The sequence below is a fragment of the Triticum urartu genome, chromosome 3A, assembly GCF_056163025.1.
Source record: "Triticum urartu cultivar PI428250 chromosome 3A, HENAU_Tu73, whole genome shotgun sequence".
Classification (NCBI taxonomy): domain Eukaryota; kingdom Viridiplantae; phylum Streptophyta; class Magnoliopsida; order Poales; family Poaceae; genus Triticum; species Triticum urartu.
The window spans coordinates 669762289-669776331 of record NC_141875.1 but is presented as its reverse complement, the minus strand read 5'-3'; the positions used below and the strand labels follow the sequence as shown (position 1 = coordinate 669776331).

General features: G+C 43.0%; 1 pseudogene; it reads right to left on the bottom strand.

The window, feature by feature from the left end:
• Positions 1-14043, bottom strand: part of LOC147981327 (meiotic drive suppressor JIEYAO-like) — an 81087-nt pseudogene that overhangs the window by 62062 nt on the left and 4982 nt on the right.

Sequence of the window (14043 nt, the reverse complement as noted above, 5' to 3'; positions counted from 1 at the left end):
GAGCGAAGATTGGCTAAGGACGAGGTGACGATGCGCGTGGGAAATGGTTCCAAAGTCGATGTGATCGCCGTCGGCACGCTACCTCTACATCTACCTTCGGGATTAGTTTTAGACCTGAATAATTGTTATTTGGTGCCAGCGTTGAGCATGAACATTATATCTGGATCTTGTTTGATGCGAGACGGTTATTCATTTAAATCTGAGAATAATGGTTGTTCTATTTACATGAGTAATATATTTTATGGTCATGCACCCTTGAAGAGTGGTCCATTTTTGTTGAATCTCGATAGTAGTGATACACATATTCATAATGTTGAAGCCAAAAGATGCAGAGTTGATAATGATAGTGCAACTTATTTGTGGCATTGTCGTTTGGGTCATATTGGTGTAAAGCGCATGAAGAAACTCCATGCTGATGGACTTTTGGAATCACTTGATTACGAATCACTTGGTACTTGCGAACCATGCCTCATGGGCAAGATGACTAAAACGCCGTTCTCCGGAACAATGGATCGAGTAAAAGATTTGTTGGAAATCATACATACGGATGTATGTGGTCCGATGAATATTGAGGCTTGCGGCGGGTATCGTTATTTTCTCAACTTCACAGATGATTTGAGCAGATATGGGTATATCTACTTAATGAAACATAAGTCTGAAACATTTGAAAAGTTCAAAGAATTTCAGAGTGAAGTGGAAAATCATCGTAACAAGTAAATAAAGTTTCTACGATCTGATCGTGGAGGAGAATATTTGAGTTACGAGTTTGGTCTTCATTTGAAACAATGCGGAATAGTTTCGCAACTCACGCCACCCGGAACACCATAGCGTAATGGTTTGTCCGAACGTCATCGTACTTTACTAGATATGGTGCGATCTATTATGTCTCTTACTGATTTACCGCTATCGTTTTGGGGTTATGCTTTAGAGACGGCTACATTCATGTTAAATAGGGCACCATCAAAATCCGTTGTGACGACACCTTATGAACTGTGGTTTGGCAAGAAACCAAAGTTGTCATTTCTTAAAGTTTGGAGCTGCGATGCTTATGTGAAAAAGTTTCAACCTGATAAGCTCAAACCCAAATCGGAGAAATGTGTCTTCATAGGATACCCAAAGGAAACTATGAGTACATCTTCTATCACCGATCTGAAGGCAAAACATTTGTTGCTAAGAATGAATCCTTTCTAGAGAAGGAGTTTCTCTCGAAAGAAGTGAGTGGGAGGAAAGTAGAACTTGATGAGGTAACTGTACCTACTCCCTTATTGGAAAGTAGTTCATCATAGAAACCGGTTCCTGTGACACCTACACCAATTAGTGAGGAAGCTAATGATATTGATCATAAAACTTCAGATCAAGTTACTACCGAACCTCGTAGGTCAACCAGAGTAAGATCCGCACCAGAGTGGTACGGTAATCCTGTTCTGGAAGTCATGTTACTTGACCATGGCGAACCTACGAACTATGAAGAAGCGATGGTGAGCCCAGATTCCGCAAAATGGCTTGAGGCCATGAAATCTGAGATGGGATCCATGTATGAGAAAAAGTGTGGACTTTGGTTGACTTGCCCGATGATCGGCAAGCCATAGAGAATAAATGGATCTTCAAAAAGAAGACTGACGCTGAAGGTAATGTTACTGTCTACAAAGCTCAACTTATTGCGAAAGGTTTTCGGCAAGTTCAAGGGGTTGACTACGATGAGACTTTCTCACCCGTAGCGATGCTTAAGTCTGTACGAATCATGTTAGCAATTGTCGCATTTCATGATTATGAAATTTGGTAAATGGATGTCAAAACTGCATTCCTGAATGGATTTCTGGAAGAAGAGTTGTATATGATGCAACCAGAAGGTTTTGTCGATCCAAAGGGTGCTAACAAAGTGTGCAAGCTCCAGCGGTCCATTTATGGACTGGTGCAAGCATCTCGGAGTTGGAATAAACGTTTTGATAGTGTGATCAAAGCATATGGTTTTATACAGACTTTTGGAGAAGCCTGTATTTACAAGAAAGTGAGTGTGACATATTGTTGATTGGAAATGATATACTGTAGCGTTTCTAATATTATATGTGGATGACATATTGTTGATTGGAAATGATAGAGAATTTCTGGATAGCATAAAAGGATACTTGAATAAGAGTTTTTCAATGAAAGACCTCGGTGAAGATGCTTATATATTGGGAATCAAGATCTATAGAGATAGATCAAGACGCTTAATTGTACTTTCACAAAGCACATACATACCTTGATAAAGTTTTGAAAAGTTCAAAATGGATCAAGCAAAGAAAGGGTTCTTGCCTGTGTTACAAGGTGTGAAGTTGAGTCAGACTCAATGCCTGACCACTGTAGAAGATAGAGAGAAAATGAAAAGTGTTCCCTATACTTCAGCCATAGGTTATATCATGTATGCAATGCTGTGTACCAGACCTGATGTGTGCCTTGCTGTTAGTTTAGCAGGGAGGTAACAAAGTAATCCAGGAGTGGATCACTGGACAATGGTCAAGAACATCCCGAAATACCTGAAAAGGACTAAGGATATGTTTCTCGTTTATGGAGGTGACAAAGAGCTCGTCGTAAATGGTTACGTCGATGCAAGCTTTGACACTGATCCGTACGATTCTAAATCGCAAACCAGATACGTGTTTTTATTGAACGGTGGAGCTGTCAGTTGGTGCAGTTCTAAACAAAGCGTCGTGACGGGATCTACATGTGAAGCAGAGTACATAGCTGCTTCTAAAGCAGCAAATGAAGGATTCTGGATGAAGGAGTTCATATCCGATCTAGGTGTCATACCTAGTCTATCAGGTCCAATGAGAATCTTTTGTGACAATACTGACGCAATTGCCTTGGCAAAGGAATCCAAATTTCACAAGAGGACCAAGCACATCAAGAAATGCTTCAATTCCATCCGGCATCAAGTCCAGGTGGGAGACATAGAGATTTGCAAGATACATATGGATCTGAATGTTGGAGACCCGTTGACTAAGCCTCTTCCACGAGCAAAACATGATCAACGCAAAGACTCCATGGGTGTTAAAATCATTACTGTGTAATCTAGATTATTGTCTCTAGTGCAAGTGGGAGACTGAAGGAAATATGCCCTAGAGGCAATAATAAAGTTATTATTTATTTCCTCATATCATGATAAATGTTTATTATTCATGCTAGAATTGTATTAACCGGAAACATAATACATGTGTGAATACATAGACAAACATAGTGTCACTAGTATGCCTCTACTTGACTAGCTCGTTGATCAAAGCTGGTTGAGTTTCCTAGCCATGGACATGAGTTGTCATTTGATTAATGGGGTTATATCATTAGGAGAATGATGTGATTGACTTGACCCATTTCGTTAGCTCAGCACTTGATCGTTTAGTTTACTGCTATTGCTTTCTCCATGACTTATACATGTTCCTATGACTATGAGATTATGCAACTCCCGAATACCGGAGGAACACTTTGTGTGCTACCAAACGTAACAACATAACTCGGTGATTATAAAGGTGCTCTACAGGTGTCTCCGATGGTGTTCGTAGAGTTGGCATAGATCAAGAATAAGATTTTTCACTCCGATTGTCGGAGAGGTATCTCTGGGCCCTCTCGGTAATGCACATCACTATAAGCCTTGCAAGCAATGTGACTAATGAGTTAGTTACGGGATGATGCACTACGGAACGAGTAAAGAGACTTGCTGGTAACGAGATTGAGCTAGGTATTGAGATACCGACGATCGAATCTCGGGCAAGTAACATACCGATGACAAAGGGAACAATGTATGTTGTTATGCGGTTTGACCGATAAAGATCTTCGTAGAATATGTAGGAACCAATATGAGCATCCTGGTTCAGCTATTGTTTATTGACCGGAGACATGTCTCGGTCATGTCTACATAGTTCTCGAACCTGTAGGTCCGCACGCTTAAAGTTCTGTGACGATCGGTATTATGAGTTTTTGTGTTTTGATGTACTGAAGGTACTTCAGTGTACCGGATATGATCATGGACATGACGAGGAGTCTCGAAATGATCAATACGTAAAGATCGATATATTGGACAACTATGTTCGGACACCAGAAGTGTTTCGGGAGTTTTCAGACATATACCGGAGTACCGGAGGGTTACCGAAACCCCCCGGGGAGTGTAATGGGCCTATTGGGCCTTAGTGGAGAAGAGGAGGGGCCGCCAGGGCAGGCCGCGCTCCCGCCCCCTCTAGTCCGATTTGAACAAGGTGGGGCCCCCTTTCCTTCCTTCTCTCTCCTTCCCTTTCCCCTTCTCCTTCTCCTACTAGGAAAGAACGAGTCCTAGGAGTAGGCCTCCCCCCTTGGCGTGCCCTCCTCCTGTTGGGTAACGTAGTAATTTCAAAAAAAATTCCTACGCACACGCAACATCATGGTGATGCATAGCAACGAGAGGGGAGAGTGTGATCTACGTACCCTTGTAGACCGACAGCGGAAGCGTTAGCACAACACGGTTGCTGTAGTCGTACGTCTTCACGGCCCGACCGATCAAGCACCGAAACTATGGCACCTCCGAGTTTTAGCACACGTTCAGCTCGATGACGATCCCCGGACTCCGATCCAGCAAAGTGTCGGGGAAGAGTTCCATCAGCACGATGGCGTGGTGACGATCTTGATGTACTACCGTCGCAGGGCTTCTCCTAAGCACCGCTACAATATTATCGAGGTATATCGTGGAAGGGGGCACCGCACACGGCTAAGAAAACGATCACGAGGATCAACTTGTGTGTCCATGGGGTGCCCCCTGCCCCCGTATATAAAGGAGCAAGGGGGAGGCCGGCCGGCCCTTGTGGGCGCGCCAAGGAGGAGTAGGATTCCTACTCCTAGTTGGAGTAGGTTTCCACATTTCCTAGTCCAACTAGGAGAAGGGGGGAAAGGGGGGAAGAGGGGAAGGAAGGGAGAGAGGGGCCGCGCCCCAAACCCCTTGTCCAATTCGGACTGGGCTTGGGAGGGGCGCGCGCCACCTCCTGGTCCTTCCCACTAAGGCCCATTAAGGCCCATTGCTTCTTCCTCGTATTCCCGTAACTCCCCGGTACCTCCGAAAATACCCGAATCACTCGGAACCTTTGCGATGTCCGAATATAGTCGTCCAATATATCGATCTTTACGTCTCGACCATTTCGAGACTCCTCGTCATGTCCCCGATCTCATCCGGGACTCCGAACTCCTTCGGTACATCAAAACTCATAAACTCATAAAATAACTGTCATCAAAACCTTAAGCGTGCGGATCCTACGGGTTCGAGAACAATGTAGACATGACCAAGACACGTCTCCGGTCAATAACCAATAGCGGAACCTGGATGCTCATATTGGCTCCCACATATTCTACGAAGATCTTTATCAGTCAGACTGCATAACAATATACGTTGTTCCCTTTGTCATCGGTATGTTACTTGTCCGAGATTCGATCGTCGGTATCTCAATACCTAGTTCAATCTCATTACCGGCAAGTCTCTTTACTCGTTTCGTAATACATCATCTCGCAACTAACTCATTAGTTGCAATGTTTGCAAGGCTTATGTGATGTGCATTACCGAGAGGGCCCAGAGATACCTCTCTGACAATCGGAGTGACAAATCCTAATCTCGAAATACGCCAACCCAACATTTACCTTTGGAGACACCTGTAGAGCTCCTTTATAATCACCCAGTTACGTTGTGACGTTTGGTAGCACACAAAGTGTTCCTCCGGCAAACGGGAGTTGCATAATCTCATAGTCATAGGAACATGTATAAGTCATGAAGAAAGCAATAGCAATATACTAAACGATCGGGTGCTAAGCTAATGGAATGGGTCATGTCAATCACATCATTCTCCTTATAATGTGATCCCGTTAATCAAATGACAACACATGTCTATGGTTAGGAAACATAACCATCTTTGATTAACGAGCTAGTCAAGTAGAGGCATACTAGTGACGTTTAGTTTGTCTATGTATTCACACAAGTATTATGTTTCCGGATAATATAATTCTAGCATGAATAATAAACATTTATCATGAAATAAGGAAATAAATAATAACTTTATTATTGCCTCTAGGGCATATTTCCTTCAGTCTCCCACTTGCACTAGAGTCAATAATCTAGTTCACATCGCCATGTGATCTAACATCAATAGTTCACATCTTTATGTGATTAACACCCATAGTTCACATTGATATGTGACCAACACCCAAAAGGTTTACTAGAGTCAGTAATCTAGTTCACATCGCTATGTGATTAACACCCAAAGAGTACTAAGGTGTGATCATGTTTTGCTTGTGAGATAATTTTAGTCAACGGGTCTGTCATATTCAGATCCGTAAGTATTTTGCAAATATCTATGTCAACAATGCTCTGCATGGAGCTACTCTAGCTAATTGCTCCCACTTTCAATATGTATCTAGATCGAGACTTAGAGTCATCCAGATCTATGTCAAAGCTTGCATCGACATAACTCTTTACGACGAACCTTTTGTCACCACCATAATTGAAAAATATTTCCTTATTCCACTAAGGATAATTTTGACCGCTGTCCAGTGATCTACTACTAGATCACTATTGTATTCCCTTGCCAAAAACAGTGTAGGGTATACAGTAGGTACACAGCATGGCATACTTTATAGAACCTATGATTGTGGCATAGGGAATGACTTTCATTCTCCTTCTATCTTCTGCCATGGTCGGGCTTTGAGTCTTACTCAATTTCACACCTTGTTACACAGGCAAGAACTCTTTCTTTGTCTGTTCCATTTTGAACTACTTCAAAATCTTGTCAAGGTACTCATTGAAAAAACTTATCAAGCGTCTTGATCTATCTCTATAGATCTTGATGCTCAATATGTAAGCAGCTTCACCGAGGTTTTCTTTGAAAAAAATCCTTTCAAACACTCCTTTATGCTTTGCAGAATAATTCTACATTATTTCCAATCAACAATATGTCATACACATATACTTATCAGAAATGCGGTAGTGCTCCCACTCACTTTCTTGTAAATACAGGCTTCACCGTAAGTCTGTATAAAACTATATGCTTTGATCAACTTATCAAAGCGTATATTCCAACTCTGAGATGCTTGCACCAGTCCATAGATGGATCGCTGGAGCTTGCATATTTTGTTAACACCTTTAGGATTGACAAAACCTTCTGGTTGCATCATATACAACTCTTCTTTAAATCCATTAAGGAATGTAGTTTTGTTTATCCATTTGCCAGATTTCATAAAAATGCGGCAATTGCTAACATGATTTGGACAGACTTAAGCATCGCTACGAGTGAGAAAATTTCATCGTAGTCAACACCTTGAACTTTGTCAAAAACCTTTTTCGACAAGTCTAGCTTTGTAGATAGTAACACTACTATCAGCGTCCGTCTTCCTCTTGAAGATCCATTTATTTTCTATGGCTTGCCGATCATCGGGCAAATCCATCAAAGTCCATACTTTGTTCTCATACATGGATAATATCTCAGATTTCATGGCCTCAAACCATTTCGCGAAATCTGGGCTCATCATCGCTTCCTCATAGTTCACAAGTTCGTCATGGTCTAGTAACATGACTTCCAGAACAGGATTACCGTACCACTCTGGTGCGGATCTCACTCTGGTTTACCTACGAGATTCGATAGTAACTTGATCTGAAGTTACATGATCATCATCATTAGCTTCCTCACTAATTGGTGTAGTAGTCACAAGAATAGATTTCTGTGATGAACTACTTTCCAATAAGGGAGAAGGTACAATTACCTTATCAAGTTTTCTACTTTCCTCCCACTCACTTCTTTCGAGAGAAACTCCTTCTCTAGAAAGGATCCATTCTTAGCAACGAATGTCTTGCCTTTGGATCTGTGATAGAAGGTGTACCCAACAGTCTCCTTTGGGTATCCTATGAAGACATATTTCTCCGATTTGGGTTTGAGCTTATCAGGATGAAACTTTTTCACTTAAGCATCACAACCCAAAACTTTAAGAAACGACAACTTTGGTTTCTTGCCAAACCATAATTCAGATTGTGTCGTCTCAACGGATTTAGATGGTGCCTTTTTTTAATGTGAATGCAGCTGTCTCTAATGCATAAACCCAAAACGATAGTGGTAGATCGGTAAGAGACATCATAGATTGCACTATATCCAATAAAGTACGGTTATGACGATCGGACACACCATTATGCTGTGGTGTTCCAGGTGGCATGAGTTTGTGAAACTATTCCATAATGTTTTAATTGAAGACCAAACTCGTAACTCAAATATTTGTCTCCGCGATCAGATCGTAGAAACCTTATTTTCTTTTCACGATGATTTTCCACTTCACCCTGAAATTATTTGAACTTTTCAAATGTTTCAGACTTATATTTCATCAAGTAGATATACTCATATCTACTCAAATCATCTGTGAAGGTCAGAAAATAACGATACCCGCCGCGAGCCTCAACACTCATTGGACTGCATACATCAGTATGTATTATTTCCAATCAAGTTTGTTGCTCGCTCCATTGTTCCGGAGAACGGAGTCTTAGTCATCTTGCCCATGAGGCATGGTTCGCAAGTACCAAGTGATTCATAATCAAGTGGTTCCAAAAGTCCATCAGTATGGAGTTTCTTCATGCGCTTTACACCGATATGACCTAAACGGCAGTGCCACAAATAAGTTGCACTTTCATTATTAACTTTGCATATTTTGGCTTCAATATTATGAATATGTGTAACACTACGATCGAGATCCAACGAACTATTTTCATTGGGTGTATGACCATCGAAGGTTTTATTCATGTAAACAGAACAACAATTATTCTCTGACTTTAATGAATAACCGTATTGTAATAAACATGATCAAATCATATTCATGCTCAACGCAAACACCAAATAACACTTATTTAGTTTCAACACTAATCCCGAAAGTATAGGGAGTGTGCGATGATGATCATATCAATCTTGGAACTACTTCCAGCACACATCATCACCTCACCCTTTACTAGTTTCTGTTTATTCTGCAACTCCCATTTTGAGTTACTACTATTAGCAACTGAACCAGTATCAAATGCCGAGGGGTTGCTATAAACACTAGTAGAGTACACATCAATAACACGTATACCCAATATACCTTTGTTTACCTTGCCATCCTTCTTATCCGCCAAATACTTGGGGCAGTTCCACTTCCAGTGACCAGTCCCTTTGCAGTAGAAGCACTTAGTCTCAGGCTTAGGATCAGACTTGGGCTTCTTCACTTGAGCAGCAACTTGCTTGCCGTTCTTCTTGAAGTTCCCCTTCTTCCCTTTACCCTTTTCTTGAAACTAGTGGTCTTGTCAACCATCAACACATGATGTTTTCTTGATTTCTACCTTCGTTGATTTTAGCATCACGAAGAGCTTGGGAGTTGTTTCCGTTATCCCTTGCATATTATAGTTCATCATGAAGTTCTACTAACTTGGTGATGGTGACTAGAGAATTCTGTCAATCACTATCTTATCTGGAAGATTAACTCCCACTTGATTCAAGTGATTGTAGTACCCAGACAATCTGAGCACATGCTCACTAGTTAAGCGATTCTCCTCCATCTTTTAGCTATAGAACTTGTTGGAGACTTCATATCTCTCAACTCGGGTATTTTCTTGAAATATTAACTTCAAATCCTGGAACATCTCATATGGTCCATGACGTTCAAAACGTCTTTGAAGTCCCGATTCTAAGCCATTAAGCATGGTGCACTAAACTATCAAGTAGTCATCATATTGAGCTAGCCAAACGTTCATAACGTCTGCATCTGCTCCTGCAATAGGTCTGTCACCTAGCGGTGCATCAAGGACATAATTCTTCTGTGCAGCAATGAGGATAAACCTCAGATCATGGATCCAATCCGCATCATTGCTACTAACATCTTTCAATACAATTTTCTCTAGGAACATATCAAAATAAACACAGGGAAGTAACAACGCGAGCTATTGATCTACAACATGATTTACAAAATATTACCAGGACTAAGTCCATGATAAATTTAAGTTCAATTAATCATATTACTTTAAGAACTCCCACTTAGATAGACATCCCTCTAATCCTCTAAGTGATCACGTGATCCAAATCAACTAAACCATGTCCGATCATCACGTGAGATGGAGTAGTTTCATTGGTGAACATCACTATGTTGATCATATCTACTATATGATTCACGCTCGACCTTTCGGTCTCCGTGTTCCGAGGCCATATCTGTATATGCTTGGCTCGTCAAGTATAACCTGAGTATTCCGTGTGTGCAACTGTTTTGCACCCGTTGTATTTGAACGTAGAGCCTATCACACCCGATCATCACGTGGTGTCTCAACACGAAGAACTTTCGCAACGGTGCATACTCAGGGAGAACACTTCTTGATAATTAGTGAGAGATCATCTTAAAATGCTACCGTCAATCAAAGCAAGATAAGATGCATAAAAGATAAACATCACATGCAATCAATATAAGTGATATGATATGGCCATCATCTTGTGCTTGTGATCTCCATCTTCGAAGCACCGTCGTGATCACCATCGTCACCGGCGCGACACCTTGATCATCATCGTAGCATCGTTGTCGTCTCACCAATCTTATGCTTCCACGACTATCGCTACCGTTTAGTGATAAAGTAAAGCATTACAGCACAATTGCATTGCATACAATAAAGTGACAACCATATGGCTCCTGCCAGTTGCCGATAACTTGGTTACAAAACATGATCATCTCATACAATAAAATTTTAGCATCATGTCTTGACCATATCACATCACAACATGCCCTGCAAAAACAAGTTAGACGTCCTCTACTTTGTTGTTGCAAGTTTTACGTGGCTGCTACGGGCTTAAGCAAGAACCAATCTTACCTACGCATCAAAACCACAACGATAGTTTGTCAAGTTGGTGCTGTTTTAACCTTCGCAAGGACCGGGCGTAGCCACACTCGGTTCAACTAAAATTGGAGAAACTGACACCCGCTAGCCACCTTTGTGCAAAGCACGTTGGGAGAACCGGTCTCGCGTAAGCGTACGCGTAATGTCGGTCCGGGCCGCTTCGTCCAACAATACCGCCGAACCAAAGTATGACATGCTGGTAAGCAGTATGACTTATATCGCCCACAACTCACTTGTGGTCTACTCGTGCATATAACATCAACACATAAAACCTGCCTCTGATACCACTGTTGGGGAACGTAGTAATTTCAAAAAACATTCCTACGCACACGCAAGATCATGGTGATGCATAGCAACGAGAGGGGAGAGTGTGATCTACGTACCCTTGTAGACCGACAGCGGAAGCGTTAGCACAACGCGGTTGATGTAGTCGTACGTCTTCACGGCCCGACCGATCAAGCACCGAAACTACGGCACCTCCGAGTTTTAGCACACGTTCAGCTCGATGACGATCCCCGGACTCCGATCCAGCAAAGTGTCGGGGAAGAGTTCCGTCAGCACGACGGCGTGGTGACGATCTTGATGTACTACCGTCGCAGGGCTTCTCCTAAGCACCACTACAATATTATCGAGGTATATCGTGGAAGGGGGCACCGCACACGGCTAAGAAAACGATCACGAGGATCAACTTGTGTGTCCATGGGGTGCCCCCTGCCCCCGTATATAAAGGAGCAAGGGGGAGGCCGGCCGGCCCTTGTGGGCACGCCAAGGAGGAGTAGGATTCCAACTCCTAGTTGGAGTAGGTTTCCACCTTTCCTAGTCCAACTAGGAGAAGGGGGGAAAGGGGGGAAGAGGGGAAGGAAGGGAGAGAGGGGCCGCGCCCCAAACCCCTTGTCCAATTCGGACTGGGATTGGGAGGGGCGTGCGCCACCTCCTGGTCCTTCCCACTAAGGCCCATTAAGGTCCATTGCTTCTTCCTCGTATTCCCGTAACTCCCCGGTACCTCCAAAAATACCCGAATCACTCGGAACCTTTCCGATGTCCGAATATAGTCGTCCAATATATCGATCTTTATGTCTCGACCATTTCGAGACTCCTCGTCATGTCCCCGATCTCATCCGGGACTCCGAACTCCTTCGGTACATCAAAACTCATAAACTCATAATATAACTGTCATCGAAACCTTAAGCGTGCAGACCCTACGGGTTCGAGAACAATGTAGACATGACCGAGACACGTCTCCGGTCAATAACCAATAGCGGAACCTGGATGCTCATATTGGCTCCCACATATTCTACGAAGATCTTTATCGGTCAGACCGCATAACAATATACGTTGTTCCCTTTGTCATCGGTATGTTACTTGCCCGAGATTCGATCGTCGGTATGTCAATACCTAGTTCAATCTCGTTACCGGCAAGTCTCTTTACTCGTTTCGTAATACATCATCTCGCAACTAACTCATTAGTTGCAATGCTTGCAAGGCTTATGTGATGTGCATTACCGAGAGGGCCTAGAGATACCTCTCCGACAATCGGAGTGACAAATCCTAATCTCGAAATACGCCAACCCAACATTTACCTTTGGAGACACCTGTAGAGCTCCTTTATAATTAACCAGTTACGTTGTGACGTTTGGTAGAACACAAAGTGTTCCTCCGGCAAACGGGAGTTGCATAATCTCATAGTCATAGGAACATGTATAAGTCATGAAGAAAGCAATAGCAATATACTAAACGATCGGGTGCTAAGCTAATGGAATGGGTCATGTCAATCACATCATTCTCCTAATAATGTGATCCCGTTAATCAAATGACAACACATGTCTATGGTTGGGAAACATAACCATCTTTGATTAACGAGCTAGTCAAGTAGAGGCATAGTAGTGACGTTTAGTTTGTCTATGTATTCACACAAGTATTATGTTTCCGGATAATACAATTCTAGCATGAATAATAAACATTTATCATGAAATAAGGAAATAAATAATAACTTTATTATTGTCTCTAGGGCATATTTCCTTCACCTCCTTGGCCGGCCGCCTCCCCCTAGCTCCTTTATATACGAGGGCAGGGGGCATCCCAAGATACAACAATTGATCATTGATCTCTCAGCCGTGTGCGGTGCCCCCCTCCACCATAATCCACCTCGGTCATATCGTAGCGGTGCTTTGGCGAAGCCCTGTGTCGGTAACTTCATCAACACCGTCACCACGCCGTCGTGCTGACGAAGTTCTTCCCCGAAGCTCTACTAGATCGTGGGTTCGCGGGACGTCACCGAGCTGAACGTGTGCTGAACGTGGAGGTGCCGTATGTTCGGTACTGAGGATCGGTTGATCGTGAAGATGTACGACTACATCAATCGCGTTGTCATAACGCTTCCGCTTACGGTCTACGAGGGTATGTAGACGACACTCTCCCCTCTCGTTGCTATGCATCACCATGATCTTGCGTGTGCGTAGGAAATTTTTTAAAATTACTACGTTTTCCAACAGTCTAGTCGTATCCAAGAAAATTTTCATCCCAGGTAGGCACAAAAGATAAATAATCTTGTAGACATAGTCGGCATCTTTCTTGGTTAGATTGTCGTTCAGATACTTGTGCAAGCAAGTGTCCTCGACTGCAACATGGAGCGGTAGTAGGTCCTCGATGACAGAAGCGCCAGCCGTGCGTAGATTGGTGGAGGAGCAACCTGATCATGTCAATAGAGAATCTTTCGGCAGCTTCGTGGAGGGGAAAGTAGCCATACTTGTTCATGCCGTTTGGACTGGCGCGGAAACCTCCGAGCTCGGGAGCCTTGCCCTCCAGGACAAGTTTTGCACACCGCAGGGCATCATGAATAATCATCCGGTTGAGGACTTCAGGGATGATGATGAAGCCCCAAGCAATACAACTCGGGCACACAGCATACAAGCGAAGGAAGCGCTGGACATTGTCCTTCTCGAGAATGGGCAACATGTGGGGATACATCTTGTAGGAGGCAGAATTCACAACCTGGGGAGTGCGATCCGGGATGATTATATGGGTTGCTCTGGAGGTCTTGAGCAAAGCGTTTCTTTGCTTACACCACTCTGGGGGATGCGGGTTTTTAGAATATCTGCGCCGGGGCCGCGTTATCCCAGCAGTAGAATCTTTCCACTGTACCTCGAGATGCCCGACAAGTAAGCCAGTTTATTTGG